General features: G+C 39.1%; 1 long non-coding RNA gene across 1 annotated transcript; it reads left to right on the top strand.

Moving 5' to 3' along the window:
* Positions 1 to 8,442: 8,442 nt before the first annotated feature.
* On the top strand, positions 8,443 to 10,040 carry LOC122993914. Its single transcript, XR_006406456.1, has 3 exons — positions 8,443 to 8,599; positions 8,793 to 8,854; positions 9,005 to 10,040. It is a non-coding gene; the product is annotated as an uncharacterized LOC122993914 (long non-coding RNA).
* The last annotated feature ends 6,301 nt before the right edge of the window (positions 10,041 to 16,341 follow it).

Below are 16,341 nucleotides of genomic sequence, written 5' to 3'. Positions count from 1 at the left end.
GAGGTATTCATAAGCTGTTGTGTCATTTAGCTCCGACTATGTTCCTGAATACAAATACGTTATTCAGCTAAGCACAAATACTGGGTTTTTTTATGAATGTTTGTTTCATACAAATATTTTAAAAATTATTTGTTTCATATTTTCTGAACCCTGCTGTTATGACCACGCTCTTATTTTGTTTTTAGAAGTCTGTGTTTTCTCTATCAACGTTCAAGATTCAAGATTTTGTTTATTTGCATGCACAAAAAAACAAAATGCTGTTCCTCCCAGCCCACAATAGTGCAACAACAACAGAAAGAATAAAGAAAGTACATGTCTCAGCTAGATGTAGACAGCTCTTGCATGTTAACGAGTGACCAGCACTGATGGGAAATGAAATAATCCATTTTGCTGTCTAGAGAACATTAGGCAGCATTAACATTAACATTATCTTCAAGATACACTTACACACACCTGTTTACATGTATCTAAACAAGTGTGTGCTGAGACAAGGAGGTGATTGGTTCACCACTTGATTGGCTCTTTTAGGATAGCGGCCCACTATACAAGGTAGCGTCATCACTGTACAGTGGCAAAATGTATCTCCCTCCTCTCCTAACTGGTCACATTTATTGTATCCTCACTTTGATCACATGTAGTCTTTGTTATGCCCTGACGTGAAAAAGCTCAATGTATTTTTATCATATCACATTGTAGACAGAGTAAAACATTTCACTGTAATTCTTGCTGTTGTGATTTTCTTTTTTTGTTGTTGATTGTTTCTAATTGTTTTGATATTGTTAGAGTTGTCCACACTGTTAGTGACATCAATCACGTTATATATGGGTTTGTTGTTGTTGTTCTTTTCTTCATATAAATTTAAAACAGAGCAGATGCATCTTGTGTGTTTTTCTTTACCACTTAATCAGCTTTACAAAAACTTAAGATGAAAAGCCTGTTTATTGTTGGTGATTTGCTTCAAGTTTTTTAATTGTAATCGATCTGTTACATTAAAAATGGCAGCGATGACTGCATGTCTGTGTCACAACATGTTTTCAGGCAATTTCCTGTTTTTATCTCAAGTTAGCAATCATCCCCCGACTCCCTGTTTTATACAGTTCCAAGTATTTGTAATGTGGGAGATGATTCAGCTCAGAGAGTAAGACTCAAAGTAATGCATGTGTTCAATGGATACGTCTTCCTTCTGATTTATTACAAACAGTTTTGCCATCCAGTTTCAAAGATGTTACCAGACAATAAAGGGTTAACAGTGAAGTTAACCTCAACCATCATGTAGCCTCTGAAGTCAGTAAGGCTGACAGGAAACCCACACTGACAAACAGCCCCTCATGCTACAGCAAACTGCAACATGCAGATGGACTAAAGCTGCAATTTAGTGGTCTGTTGAAGGTGTTGGTTAACGTCCTTACTGTGTTTTTTTTCTTGTTTTAATTTTTGGTTGTAGATTTATTTGTTCTTACTTTGAACAATTACTAAAATGAAATTGAAGTGATCAATTAAAACATGCTTTATTATGCTTTGTTATGAATGTTCACATGGTACTGATCTGCACTGACTAAAAGAAAGTGGTCTGCTGTTTACTGTAGGTGTGAATGATGCTTAAGTATTTTTAGCTATAGGAAACGCAAAACACTGGTTATCATAGTGTCTCCAGTATGTCTTCTAAATTAAACACCAAAATACATTGTTGACTCAGAGTAACACATACAAGAATTTTCTGATCTATTTTCTGCTCCTATCAACAGTAATTGGGGAGAAATCATTTGTTGCTTCTGTGTCTTACAAAATTAAAATGAGCACTGTCTTAAGGTTAGGAAACCCTCATTGTTATGGATACAATAATAACTACATGGTTAAGATTAGGTGATGATAGTGGATATGGTTTAAAAAACAGAGTTGACTTTCATTTGGAAACACGGTATGAACAGTGATCTGCTGTGTTACAGCTGCTAGGCTTCTTTCATTTGAATGTAAATGTTACAGGAATCGCCTGGCAGCACCAATGTAACAGTGAATAACCTGAAATTCAGGAAAGAACAAATGAGACCAGGAGATGTTGCTGGTTTCATCCAAATCCTCTGCCGTAATTTATTAAACCTATTTTTCCACCAAGGGCATGTCTTTCCATTTACATCACTGTATATCCAATGTATTTTTAACAGAAAAAATAAATCTTGTTATATTGTCGACATGGACACACTCATATCAAATAAACATCAACTTATAGATCAATAAGATCAGTAAGGTTTACAGGAAACCCACGATGACAAACAGCCCCTCATATGACGGCAGCGCTCAACATGCAGACAGACTGAGGCTGCAGATTAGTGGCCTTGTTGTGGTAAAATCTCCAAATGGGCCAAATGAGTCTTCTAAATTAAACAACAAAATACATTTTTGGTCCAGAGTGACACATACAAGAATTTTATTATCTATTTTCTGCTCTTATCAACAGTCATCGGGGGGACAGCATTTGTCTGTGCCTTACAAAATTAAAATGAGTATTGTTTTCAGGTTAGGCCTTTGTTGTCATGGCTACAATAATAACTACATGGTTAAGATTAGGTGATAATAGTGGATATGGTTCGAAAAACAGAGCTGACTGGCATCTGGAAACACTGTATGAACAGTGATCTGCCATGTTACAGCTACTAGGCGTCTTTCATTTGAATGTAAATATGTGTTATTTTGGGGGACTTGCATAAACCACTGATCCTGTCTTTTTCTTGTGAGGTCAGTCTCGGTAGATACATGAAATGATGCACCAAAAAGACCACCAGAAGAGGTTTGAGTCAAAAGACAATCTACACAACATGATTCTATATTATCTATCTTATAAATTCTAAAACAGCTGGAACTTTATATTATGACCAATAATTATTTTGCTGCATTGGTTCTGACCTGGCTGTTTGTAAAGATGAACGTAGCGAAGCGTGACGTCTCTCATTGGTTTTCTTGGGTGCAGGGTGTTGTCTATTACACTCTAGGAACGCGCCCCACTACCTTGAACCATAGCGAAAACAGAGTGTTGTACATTTGGGTTAACGTTAACTACTTTAGCTAAATTGTGCCAACAGGGCAGCTTTCATAATCAAGTAACATTAAACTTACTGAAAATGTTGTGACAATAGTCCGAGTGTGAGTCAGCATGAGTCCTGGAGTCGGGGAGAGCAGTGGGTGAGCACCTGTCAATCACTGCTGTCAATAAGCATCCACACATCAGACATCATTGCCTACTATAAGTCTTCAAATCTCATCACCAGAGCAATAATTTCCAAAATGACCAACAGCACACTTATTAAAGGGCCCAAATTTAGCAATTGAGACCATAATGACTCATTGAAAAAAAAATCGACTTAGTATTACTACAGAGAAGTTGACGCTTTTTCAATGGGAGTCTATTGGAACCAGGTATTTTTGGAGCCAGCATCTAGTGGCTGTTGGTGGCATTGACCTTCAAGATACAGTACCTCGGCATTCGCTTCAACCTCAAGCTGTGGTAGTTGCCGCTTGTTCTATCTCACACAGGCTCCGCCCACTACTAGACTCTACGGGTAGTACACTTCTCAAATCACACACACGCAAACGCTCACTGAAATTTGCATGTACGCGCCTACCAATTACGTGTGTCCGCACCCTATATAAGCAGCATCTCGCTGCCGCTCACCATCCTCCTTTCTTTAGCAATGGTGAATCAGCTTACTGATCTGTCTTCTCCAGGGATTGAGTCACCGGAACCTGCTCGTTCCTGCCCGTCATACCCCAATATCATTGCTGCCGCAGCCACCGCTGCCGCCACCTTTTACAAAAGAAGTGGTGGGAACATTTTTGATGATGTGACGTCTCATTTCCCTGCAACGAGAGCAAGCCGGAGCTTGAGATAGATCTCTGTGGTAAAGCTGAAATCACCTCTCCATCTGGCTCTCCATCGCCACTGTCGCTGCTGCTGCTGCCACTGCTGCCACTGCTACTGCCGCTGGATGCATCAGCTGAGACACTCCGAGCGGCTTCTCTGATGGATGATGTCGACAATCTCTCATCTGTCTCAGCAGCTTCGCTGACCTTTGGAAATCTACCACCGACTTCAGTTCGCCACGATTTCCCGAAGGTCATGGCCATGGTGGCGGAGCATGTTGTCCCCCCCCGCATCCCGCCAAAACTGGTCAACCGCCTCCATGAAGGATTTTACGGCCCAGCTCATCCGGCAGCGAGCAGAAAGCCGCAGCCTCTGCTAATGCAGCACAGAGACATGCTGAACTATTTTGAAAAAATATTCTTGCTGGGTGCATGGCTGGCTTTGGTATTGAACAATCTGGATATGTTGGGCGTTGCAGCAGCAAATGCATCACTGCACACCCCTTCCACAGCAGAACAGTCTGCTTTGTGTGTTATAGACTCGGACCACAGTGGACCCCCCCCACTGTGGTCCGAGTGCATTCCACACATGGTGTGGAACGGCCTTGTTCAGTGGGGTGAGTGTTGAGGACATATGCACGGTGGTGTCCTGGTCTACGCCTTGTCCATTCATAAGGTTCTATCTCTTGGACATGGAGAACTCCTTTATGAGGTCCATGCTCACAGGTGCGACTCAGGACTTGTATGTGTGTGTCAGCTGTGGTTTACCCCTCCCCCAGGGCAATTATACATTGGCATTCTCCCTTGATCCAAGATGACTTGGGAAATGGGGTGTGCAGGGTGTTTGGTATAAAATCTATGACCCCTGCAAGGTTAGGTCATTTTTTTCACCCAGCTGTGGTGCATGTTAACTGGACTGCATTGGGCCCCCACTGCTATACTAAGAAGCTGGGATTGTAAAGTCGTAGGTGGGCCGTGGCAACTAACCTGTGGCTGGCCGGGCTCAGTGAGGCCGTCCTTAGATATAGCGTGGCCGGGCATACATTCATCGTGCTCCAGCTATTGTACCCATAGAGCCCAGTAGAGTGCAGAGCCTATGTGAGATAGAACGAAGGTTACAATATTGTAACCCAAGTTCTATTAGCACAGGCAGAGCCATCTACCGATAGACCCTGTTCCTCCAACACCGTCCACTGAAGTGGTTTTGGATGGTGAGCGGCAGTGAGACGCTGCTTATATAGGGTGCGGAATGCACGTAATTGTTAGGTGCGTCCTGATTGACCGACTACATACATGCAAATTTTAGTAAGGGATTGCATGTATGTGATTGGAGAGGAGTATTACCCATAGAGTCCAGTAGAGGGCTCTGCCTGTGCTCATAGAACCAGGGTTACAATATCATAACCTTCGTTATTACTCCCCCCATAGAAGGTATTAATGCATCCTTAAAATTAATATCAGAAGTTGAGTTAAAATCAATAATTAATTTTTTTGAAGATCCTTCTTTTATATACTTGCTTGTCGGAAAAAGAGAGAAAACATGGACTATGCAGAGGATCAGTCACTGAGTGTCTCAATCTGTCAAACTGCAGCAGCAGGCTGACCTGGGAACATGAAAGGTAAAGTAAAAGATGTTATATTGTAGAATAACAGAGTGATCTTGTCCACAACAAACACAAAAATAAGTCTACCCTCATCGAGGGCAGCTTCTGCTCTCATTCAGTAACAGACTTCTGCGTCACACTGTTTTATGTGGTGAGTGTTGTTTTTAAAACAATGGGGCATCAGTGGTTGCACATTGTCACACCAGAAAATGTGAACATCAATACAGGGATGTGTATACTTGTGCACATACACAGTCAGGAACACAGTGTATCAGTGCTATTATACTATGTTTCTGTCCCAGAGGGAAGACAAGAGTATTGCAGTGGTTGCATGGGATCACCATGGAGATTTGACACTAAAGTCATTGTTTCTATCATCTCAACTCCTCAGACAGATCCTCTTAGATGATATGTGCTATCAGAGACAGTGAAAGTGTAGAAAAAGTGCTTTTCATATTGTTATAGTTGGACACAACATCACATCTCCAAAATGCAACAAAGACAAGTAGACTTGATTTCTGATACACACGTTTGAAAATGTTTCTCCGCAAAGGAGGATCTAATTCTTTAAATGATACAAATGAAAATAAATGAAAATGTGTGAAATGGGAGTTGTAGGTTTTTCACATCACAAAAGTGTATGCTCTCCTATTACTTTACCCACATGCTGCATTGGCAGTAGCAGTAGTATGTTACGTCTACTGTAACATTGCCCAAAAAAAGGCACCCTAAAGACATTTTAACATCACTTTCAAAGAAAATAAGGTTATTGTGCCCTTTAGTGGGTCATTTTTTTCCATTCTTCATATCCTGATCAATAGTATAACTAGAAACAGCATTTGGAGTTTGTTTTACATCTTAAAACAGCCAACGTTATGTTTTCCTGACAAGTGACCTCTTGTTATCAGATAATGTCAGTCCTCTTGTAGTAGAAAAAGCAGATGTGGCATTGTCCAAAAGTCCTAGAAAAAAGGTTGGGGTGTGTTATTTGTCCATTCAACTGTGTGAATTTGGTTGATCAGAAAATACTCAATTTAGTGGTTTTTCAAGCAGCCATATGCATTGTTTTAAGCACTGACAAATACATTTATATAAGAACTTGTTGGAATTGGAAGTTACTATTAATGTGATTATCACTGATCACAAGCACTAGCCCTCCCTCTTGTCCTGGTGTTCACAACAGCTGCTAAACCAGCGCTGTTCTATCTTGATGTTGCCACATCTATCAAAATGGCAACAGGCTGCAGAGTGACAGTAAACTGACAGTTTAAATGTGTAACAGTTATATAGTAGATTCTATTTGAAGACTAAGACAAGGATGCTTCTCTACACTGTACAAGTATGCATGATATTTCATAGCTTTGCTGGATTAGAGTACTGTCTACATCTGGTTTATATGTATCAGAATCTCCATGTCTGTAGCGACCCACAGATACACAGACAACAAAGGTACTACAGCAAGTATTGCTAGGCTGTAGTCTACCGTCTAAATGGTAACACCTCATTTGGATGTTAGAATGTAGTGGGGTTTAGCAGATTGCATGTATTATCAAGTGTTCACTGAGGAAACATCAATGCCCAGATTATCACTCAGTACCACACCTATAGAAAACAACCACAGACAAAAATGTTCCACTTGTCTGGCCAATCAGCGCTTACCTTTCCTTTAATGGAAAAGTCTACGCAGGTCATGATGTCTATAAGTAAGATCTGTTTCTCTTTCTTTTAACTCTTGATCAACATCACACATGGACGGGGTGCACACTTTTCTGGTCTTTCTGTTCGGTAATTCACTTGATAAAATTTTGGATGATTATGTTACAATTATTAGGTTCCATTATGACAATACCTATTCTCAGTGTTGTTGCTGTTAAGCATCTGCTGTGAAAATCATGTAACATGGTACAGATTTTAACCTGCTTTTGTGATTGTGTTTGTATTCCAGGAGTTGTTTCCTGCAGACAGGATCAGTCTGCTGGATCAGTGTTGGAGGTGACAGTCAGACCAGGAGACAACATCACTCTCTACTGTGACTGCAAATTATCAACAGGAATATTCATAGTGTGGTACAGGAACTGTTCTCATGAAAACCAGCCGTCTCTTGTTTTAAAAACAAAAACAAGTTCACTGATAGGTGCCACTAATACTACTGGTCCTCTGCAGTCCTTGCTCCATTTGCATTTTGTGAGAAACTTTTCTTCTGGATCCTACGACCTTCTCATTTTTAACATCACTAATTCAGATGCAGGTCTCTACTACTGTGGAAAATAAGTAATGTAATCGTTATGTTTGAAATATCTATGCTCTGACGTCCACCATAAATGGAAGTGCACGTACAATATACATGTGAAAATGAACTGCAGCGAACCCCAATCTGAAGTTAAATCATATATAATTGTTTTAACAAAGAATTCCTTCCAAATAAGTGACCTCTTCATTGTGAGTCATCCTTAAATGTGCACCCAGTATTTTCATAACTCTTCATACATCGTACTGTAAGTTTTGGGATGAATTTACATTTGAGATCTGAGAAAAAAGGCCTGAACAGGGAAAAAAAGTTTCACATTGCACTTATTGTTGGAATAAACTGAAAATCTATTATTCAAATGAGAATGATTATGAATATTGCTTTAAAGGCAATGCTCAGAGAAGGCCAGAATTGAAAAAATCCATCAACAAGGCAGAGTCAATACTGTACCAAGAACACTGAGCAGAGCTCTTGGTAGACCAGAAAACAATGAAATGAAATGTAATTTTTTCTTCTTCACCAGGAAGTCGTGTGCAATTTAATTGGAACTATATTATATTACTACTTATATTACTACTATATTGGAAATATCTTTATTTTTTGATTACTGTGGTCATGTAACAACTATATACTGTATTGATTGATTGCATACATGAACACATAAGAAAAAAGCATGTTTCCGTTATTGCAATTTTTTCTATGAGATCAGAGTTTAATCAGGTGAATTGACTCAACTCTGTGTTTGATCCAGACTCCAGTGAGCTTCGTCACTATGAGACTCTACAAGACTGTGATTCATGCTGGACGCTGCTGTTCTCTCTGTGTCCAACATTTGCTGTTCTCTCCTCTCTCCTTTCATCTCTTTTGGTTTATCGCCTTTGTCAGAAAACAGGTAACTACTGTATATGTAACATTTTATGTTTAACTTTTTGCTTTCAGTAGTTCAGAAATAATAATTAATATTTAATCTACAAGATGAATTTTGAATCACACAGAAACCTGGATTCAGATAAGCTCTCTGCTTGTAATTTATTATGTGAGTTTGGCTGTAACATGGTGTGATGATCCTTTATTTATTTCTGCAGCTAAAGAACCTCAGATTGATGAGCAAACAGCTGACACTAGAGGTCAAACAAGACTGAATCAGGTAATTTACAGTACTTTAATGAAGTCTAGTTTGCAGGGGTTTTGTTGTTTCATACTACACTCATCTGTTCATTTTTGCAAATAAGTGAACATATGTTACACTTACAGATGAGACATGGTCATGATTCTAATAACAGATGTCAAATCATAGGGTGAAAATGTGTGTTATGCTGCACTGGAACACTGTCAGGCATCACAAAGACCAAAGAAGGAGAAAACTGCAAGTTCTGACTTCAGCACTTATTCTGCCATCAATACCTCTAGAGTGTAAAGAGTCACAAGAAGTTGTATAATGAATTAATTATTGTTGATACATATAGACTATTCTGTAAATAAGCGTAAAGTTAAGCAACAGTCATTACCATCAATAACTGACCTGTGAGAAAATGTGTATGTATAAACTAGCCTCCTTTGTTGTGAAGGTTGAAAGCAATTGTTTGTTTGGAAAAGTTCATACTAAACTCTACTTATTTGTGTCAATTCTCCAATGAGGATAAATATACAGTAACTGTTGTTTTGCTGTATTATTTAGTAGTTCATGAAGCCATCAGTGTTTCCACTGTGTACTTCCACTTCAAATGTTTCGGATTGTTTCTAATTGTTTTGAATTTTCCTCTGTTAGTGGCCTGAACCACATTTATATGAATTCAATGTGTTCATTTGTTCATTCATTCTTCTAAGAATATACATGCTTTTATCTCATCACACCTGGATTACTGTAACAGACTTTTTCAAAGCCTGAATAGTAAACTGTAGAGCAGCTACAGACAGTACAGAACTCAGCTGCCAGGCTTTGAACCAGAGTAAACAGGTTTGAACACATCACCCCAGTTTTAGCCTCTTTACACTGGCTCCCAGTGTGTTTTAAAATTGATTTCAAGGTTCTTTTAATTAATTAAGACGCACTAAATGGTCTGACTCCTCAATATATCTCAGATCATTTATCTACGTACGACTGTTGGCTGAAGATTTCGGGGGACGGAGCTTTTGAAATAAGAGCCCCGAAGCTCTGGAACAACCTGCCTGAGGAAATGAGGCAGGCTGAGTCAGTGGCTTCCTTTTAATCTAAACTCAAAATGTACTTTTATCACACCACCTTCCCTGATTTCACCTGATTCTAGTTTTTATTCTGTTTTATGGGTTTTATTATTTTAGTTTTGTTGCTCTTTTAGTACTTTTATTCTGTTATTGCTGTGTTTGTTTGTTTTTATGTGGAGCACTTTGTAACTGTGTTTTGATAAGTGGTATATAAATAAAGATATTATTATTATTATTATTATTATTATTATTATTATAAGGATAGATAGTATACATCTTGTGTATTTTATTTCCCTCCACAACTTAAATGAAACATTGAACATTGATGAGCTGTGAAAATAAACAAATAAACCTCACAAATATAAAACCTGTCTGTGGCTGTTGATTACAATTTGCTTCAGATTCACTTATTTGATTGAAATTGATCTGCTACATTTCATATCAGCAGTGACGACTGTTTGTATGTAACAAGAAATGATAGCTGTTTTCAGAACATTTCCTGTTTTTATCTCAAGTTAGCCACCAGCCCAGAGTCTTCATCACTGGAGTTTGTTATGTTGGAGATGCTAAAGAGAATATGAACCAGGATTAAAATATGTCAGGGCTGTAGAGGCAAATGAAATTCATAAATTACAATTTTTGAATATCTAATAATAATATAAGATTATCAGTACAAATAACACACATGCTCAATATAAATTACAAAGTTGGTATGGGAAAATGAAACAAACGTTTTAATTTCCATTACATATCTATAAAATTGGATGCGCAAACATTCACTCACTTGTTTGTCTAAAGGCAATTCTGAATTTGGCCCAAAGTTGAAAAAGTCATGTAAGAATGTAAGGATAAAATATAGACATGTTTTATTTTCCATTACCTTTCTATAACATTGGAATCACAAACATTCACTCGCTGGTTTGTGTTTGATTCAGACTCCAGTGAGCCAGATTACCAAACCTCAACCCACCAACAAGACTGTGGTGTGTGCTGGACGTTGCTGCTCTCTCTCTGTCTATCTCTGGCTGTTCTCTCCTCTCTCCTCTTCTCTCTTTTGGTTTATCAGCTCAGCCAGAAAACAGGTACCTACTGTACAGTATGTCACTTTTATCTACTTGGTCCTTCTATCCTCAGTTCATTAGATTACTTTGATGACTAGTCCTTTAAATGTTTATAACTTAACTTGTTATCCAGAGATATTGTCAAATTTGTGTCTAAAAACTTGTTTTTAACCTCAGAACTGGCTTTAGATCCAATAGTTAATATTATTATGGCATTAAGGTATTTTATGAGATATGAGCTATATTCATGTCTGCAGCTAAAGAACCTCAAGAGGACCAACAAAGACCTGACACCAGAGGAACAACAGGAAATCTGGTAATGTACATTATGAATTTAATCACTTTTCAAAAGTATGTGACTTTCTAAAAGTAAAATATAAAAAAAATATATAAATATAAAACATGTTATCTAATTACACTAATAACGGCTGCATTTCATTTGGTGTTTCAATGGTGGGACCTTGATATTGTACATACTGACTCACTGGCACAGCTAAATATAGCAGAGCAATTATTTATGATGCCTAATAATTACTAATCATTAATACATTGAGAAAGACATGTGCTTTTCCTGCTATGACAAGTTAAAATATTGACAATGTGAAATGTTTATTGGTTTGCATGTTTCAATTTATTCTTCACTACACAGATCTTTCCATTTTTTCACATACAGTATGTGATGTTTTACACTAATAACACTGATCCCTGATTCTCGCTCCAATGTGTTTCATAGTGAATTATAGAAAATCAAAGTAGTACATCTGTATAGTACATGTTCATGATTCTAAATAACAAATGTCAAATCTTAGGATGAAGATGTGTGTTATGCTGCACTGGAAATTCGTCAAGCATCACAGAGATCAAAGAAGAAGAAAATCCAGAGTTCTGACTTCAGCACATATTCTGCCATCAATACTTCTAGGGTGTGAAGGACCTAACAAGTTAACATTAGAAATGAATGAGAAGAGGTATTCATAAGCCATTGTGTCATTTAGCTCACACGCTGTAGTAAAGTTGAGCAATATAGTAAAGTACAAACACACAGTTTTTTTCTGACACCTGCTGAAACAGAGGAATTTATTTTCTTTTTCTTTTTTAACTGTGAGTAAATATGAAACAATAGTATCAAAAGGCTTCCTCAGAATGCTAAAAAAAATAATAAATAATTTTTTCTCCACCATCCAATCCACCGTTCTCTCTTCGAGCTTTTTTTGGTTTTAGTCACAGAGACAGAGGGTTTATATTTATATTCTTGGGCTCTACTGGAATGTATTTACATGATTTAGAGTTTTAAAAACTTTTTATTTATCAATACTGGCCCTTTATGCCTTGGACAGTTTCAAAGATGTTACCAGACAATAAAGGGTTAACAGTGAAGTTAACCTCAGCCATCATGTAGCCCTGAAATAAGTAAAGCTCACAGGAAACCCACACTGACAAACAGCCCCTCATGTGACAACAGACTTCAACATGCAGACAGACTAAAGCTGCAATTTAGTGGTCTGTTGAAGGTGTTGGTGCAGTTTCAGTTTTGTTTGTAGATGTGTTTGTTCTTATTCTGAATAATAACTAGAACGAAATTGAGGAGATCAATTAAAACATGTTTTATATAAGTTTTCTGTAAAAATGTTTATGAAGTGTTCACATGGTACTGATCTGCACTAACTAAAAGAAAGTGGTCTGCTGTTTACTGTTGGTGTGAATGCTGCTCACGTATTTTTAGTTACAGGAAAAGTCAAACACTGTTTACCCTCATGGCCTATAGTGTCTCCAGTAAGTCCTCCAAATTAAACACCAAAATACATTGTTGACTCAGAGTGACACATGCAAGAATTTTCCGATCTATTTTCTGCTCCTATCAACAGTAATTGGGGGGAAATCATTTGTGGTTTTTGTGCCTTACAAAATTAAAATGAGTACTGTCCTATGGTTAGGAGACCCTTGTTGTCATGGTGTAATAATAACTACATGGTTAAGATTGGGTGATGATAGTGGATATAGTTTAAACAAATAGAGTTGACTGGCATTTGGAAACATGGTATGAACAATGATCTGCCGTGTTACGGCCAGTAGGCTTCTTTGACTTGAATGTAAATATCTGTTGTTTTGGGGGACTTGCATAAACTACTGATCCTGTCTTTTTCTTGTGAGGTCAGTCTTGATAGAAATGTTAAATAATACACAAAAGAGACCACCAGAAGAGGTTTGAATCCAAAGATAATCTACATAACATGATTATGTACTATCTACATTACAGATTCTGAAACAGCTGGAACTTTAAATTATAACTGATAATTATGTTGCAGTATTGGTTCTGACCCAGAGACTATTTATAAAGATAGATGTAGGAAGGTGTGATGTCACCCATTGGTTTTCATTGGAGCCAGTTTGAAGCACATAGTTGCAGTAACCTGTCAATCACTGCTGTCAATCAGCATCCACACAGCAGACATCAATGCCTACTGTAAGTCTTCAAATCTTATTAATGGAAGAATAATTTCCAAAATGACCACCAGCATACTTATTGAAGCGAACAAGTTTAGCAATTGAGACCATAATGACTCACTGACAAAAAAAGAGTTATTTCTGGAGAGAAGTTGATGCTTTTTCAATGGGAGTCATTTGGAACTAAGGATTTTTTGGGGCCGGCATCTAGCGGCTGTCGGTGGCATTGACCTTCAAGGTAGAGTACTTGAACCTTCAACCTGAAGTTGTGGTAGTTGCTGCTTGTTTTGACCAGCCTGTCATACAGTGGAAAAAAAAGAATTTATTCCAGAGAAACTCTATGCCAAGCAATTTATTCAGGAAACTAAAGCAACAGAAAGACATGAAAACATGCCCCTCTCAGCCATAGAGCACATTTCTTTTATCAAAGGCAGTTTTGTTATCATTCAGACTCAAACCCCATCCTCATACTGAAAAGTATGTACATGGTGAATGTGGTGAGGGGTTTTTTTTCCACATCACTTGAGCATCAGTGGTTGCCAAGTACATCTCACCTTATATATGCACACAAACACAGGCAGACCTTTGAACTGTGAAACGGTTTATGTCCCACTGTGGTTAGTGCACAATTATCTCACCCTCTCTAAAATCCTCTGAGGTGAAATGTATGAAAGTCTTGGTGAACTGCTTTTAATGCTGTCGCAGTCTGATGACAACATCACAAGTTTGATCTTTGCAGCAGTAAATAAAAATGCCATGATTTCTAATCCATGGGATTACAAAACCTTTCAGGGTCGAAGATATTTCTGAACAGATGAGGATCCAATCCTTCAAATATAATACAGTTAAACAATATTAGTATTTCACAACTACTGCAACATTACCCCAAAACAACTTATAAAAACATTTTAGCTTGCAGGGCTTCTCACTAGATATTATCAATTTAACATTGGTGCGCACAAGATGATTTTTTTTGCTCCCTCCTGTGGGCCATTTTCATGATTGACACATGAAAGCTAATACACAGCACGTGTGATTATGTAACATCACATGTGACATCTAGACCATCATGTAACATCACATCAATAGAAAACACCCACAGAAGTAAATATTTCTTTTCACTAGCTAATCAATACGTACATTTCCTTTAATAGAAAAGTCTTTCCACGCCAGATAATCATCAGTCATGGACATGCTGCACATTTTCAGCTTGTTCCCACGGGTAAACTAAAAATTAAATGAATATAATTACAATTTGATAATGGATTAATTCCTACATTCTCAGTGTCTGTAGCAGTAACCTGCTTTTGTTGTGATGTGAAACACTGTTACACTGGTCACATTTTATTTTATTTTTGTGATTGTATTTGTATTCCAGGAGTTGTTTCCTTCAGTCATGATGGGATCTCTGGATCAGTGTTGGAGGTGACAGTCAGACCAGGAGACAACATCACTCTATACTGTGACTGCAAAACATCATCTGGAGTATTCATAGTGTGGTACAGGAACTGTTCTAATGAGAACCAGCCTTCTCTTGTTCTGAGAAAAAAATATGAGCAAATCTTTGTCCCCAGAGATGCTACAGACATTCCGAATCCATTCCCTCATTTTCATTTCACTAACCAAGACCACTCCTTCTAGAATATGGATTTAATGGTTTATTGGGAGTGTGATGGAAGAGCAGGGTGAAAAGGAGGAAGGATAGTTAGAGGGATGGTTGGAGAGGGAAGGATGGATGGGGGAAGGGAGAGGGTCGGGGGTGTGAGGATGCAGGGATGAGGGTCGAGGTCGTGGGATGCGGGATGAGGGGGTAGGGGTCGAAGGGATGAGGGTCGAGGGATGGGGAGAAAGAAGAGCAGGCGGGAAAGATGGGGAGGAGGGAGTGGATAGGAGAGTGATAGATGAAAGGAGGAGATGCGTCGACGTCGGGGGAACAGGGGTTGAGACTCAGGGTGGGGGTGCTGTCTCGATGATCTGGCATCTGTACGAGGCCCCCAAAGAGACTTCAACCAAGAGGCGAGAATGGGATTTCTTAATGTTATCCGGGTCGTGATGGATGTAGGTATGAGAGTGGGACGAGGCTGGGCATGGTGCTCCGGGAATCCGGGAAATTGATTCCGCTGAGGTAGGTCTGTATGGTGGAAGACTTGATCTTGAGTTGAGTGTGGGAGAATGTAATGAAGCAGGAGAGGGTAAGAATGTCCGGTGAAGGGAATGGGAGTCCGTGGGAGACGTGAAAGGTTTTAAAGGAATTCCAGCCGGTGAAGTATGGAGATAGTGTTCGAGGAGTGACGCTGTTGATGATGTTGTCCCGTGAAGTGGTGACCAGTTGTTCCAGTTGTGGGTTCAGTTGTAGATTGTGGCTGAAAACGGTGGGACTGGAGTTGGAAGAGGGTTGGAGGCTGGAGCTAGTTGTCTAAATTTCTGAAACATGAAACGAGAGAGTGAATCGGCGATTGCGTTTTTGTGGCCTGGAATGTGGAGTGCTCGGATGATGAACTGGTGCTGGGCTGAAACCAATGTGAGCTTGCGCATGAACTGCATGATGTCCAGATTGTGTGACCGGCCTTTGTTGAGGATGTCGACAACGGCGCTGTTGTCAGAGTGGATGGCGATGGTCTTTTTGGACCATTCATGCCCCCAAAGAATGGCAGCGATGACAATCGGGTACATTTCCGAAATGGTGGAGGAAGGGGCCAGGGAAGAGAAGTCGGGTGGCCATTCGGCAGAGAACCATCTGCCGCCGTAGTAACCACCGAAGCCGACTGAAGGGGCGGTGTCGGTGTATAGCTGGATGTCATTGGCGTCTGTAACGTGAGAGGAAGAGAGGAACTGGTGCCATATTTTTAGTTCCATCTTGCATGCACTGTCTAGCGTGACGTGGTCGTGGATGGATGGGACGGCGGTGGCTATGGAGAGAAGGTGTGACAAGAAAGATCGGCCC

This window comes from Thunnus albacares, chromosome 12, assembly GCF_914725855.1.
Source record: "Thunnus albacares chromosome 12, fThuAlb1.1, whole genome shotgun sequence".
In the NCBI taxonomy this organism is placed as follows: Eukaryota; Metazoa; Chordata; class Actinopteri; order Scombriformes; family Scombridae; genus Thunnus; species Thunnus albacares.
Note: the sequence above shows the minus strand (reverse complement) of the source record. Positions and strands in the feature narration are given on the sequence as shown.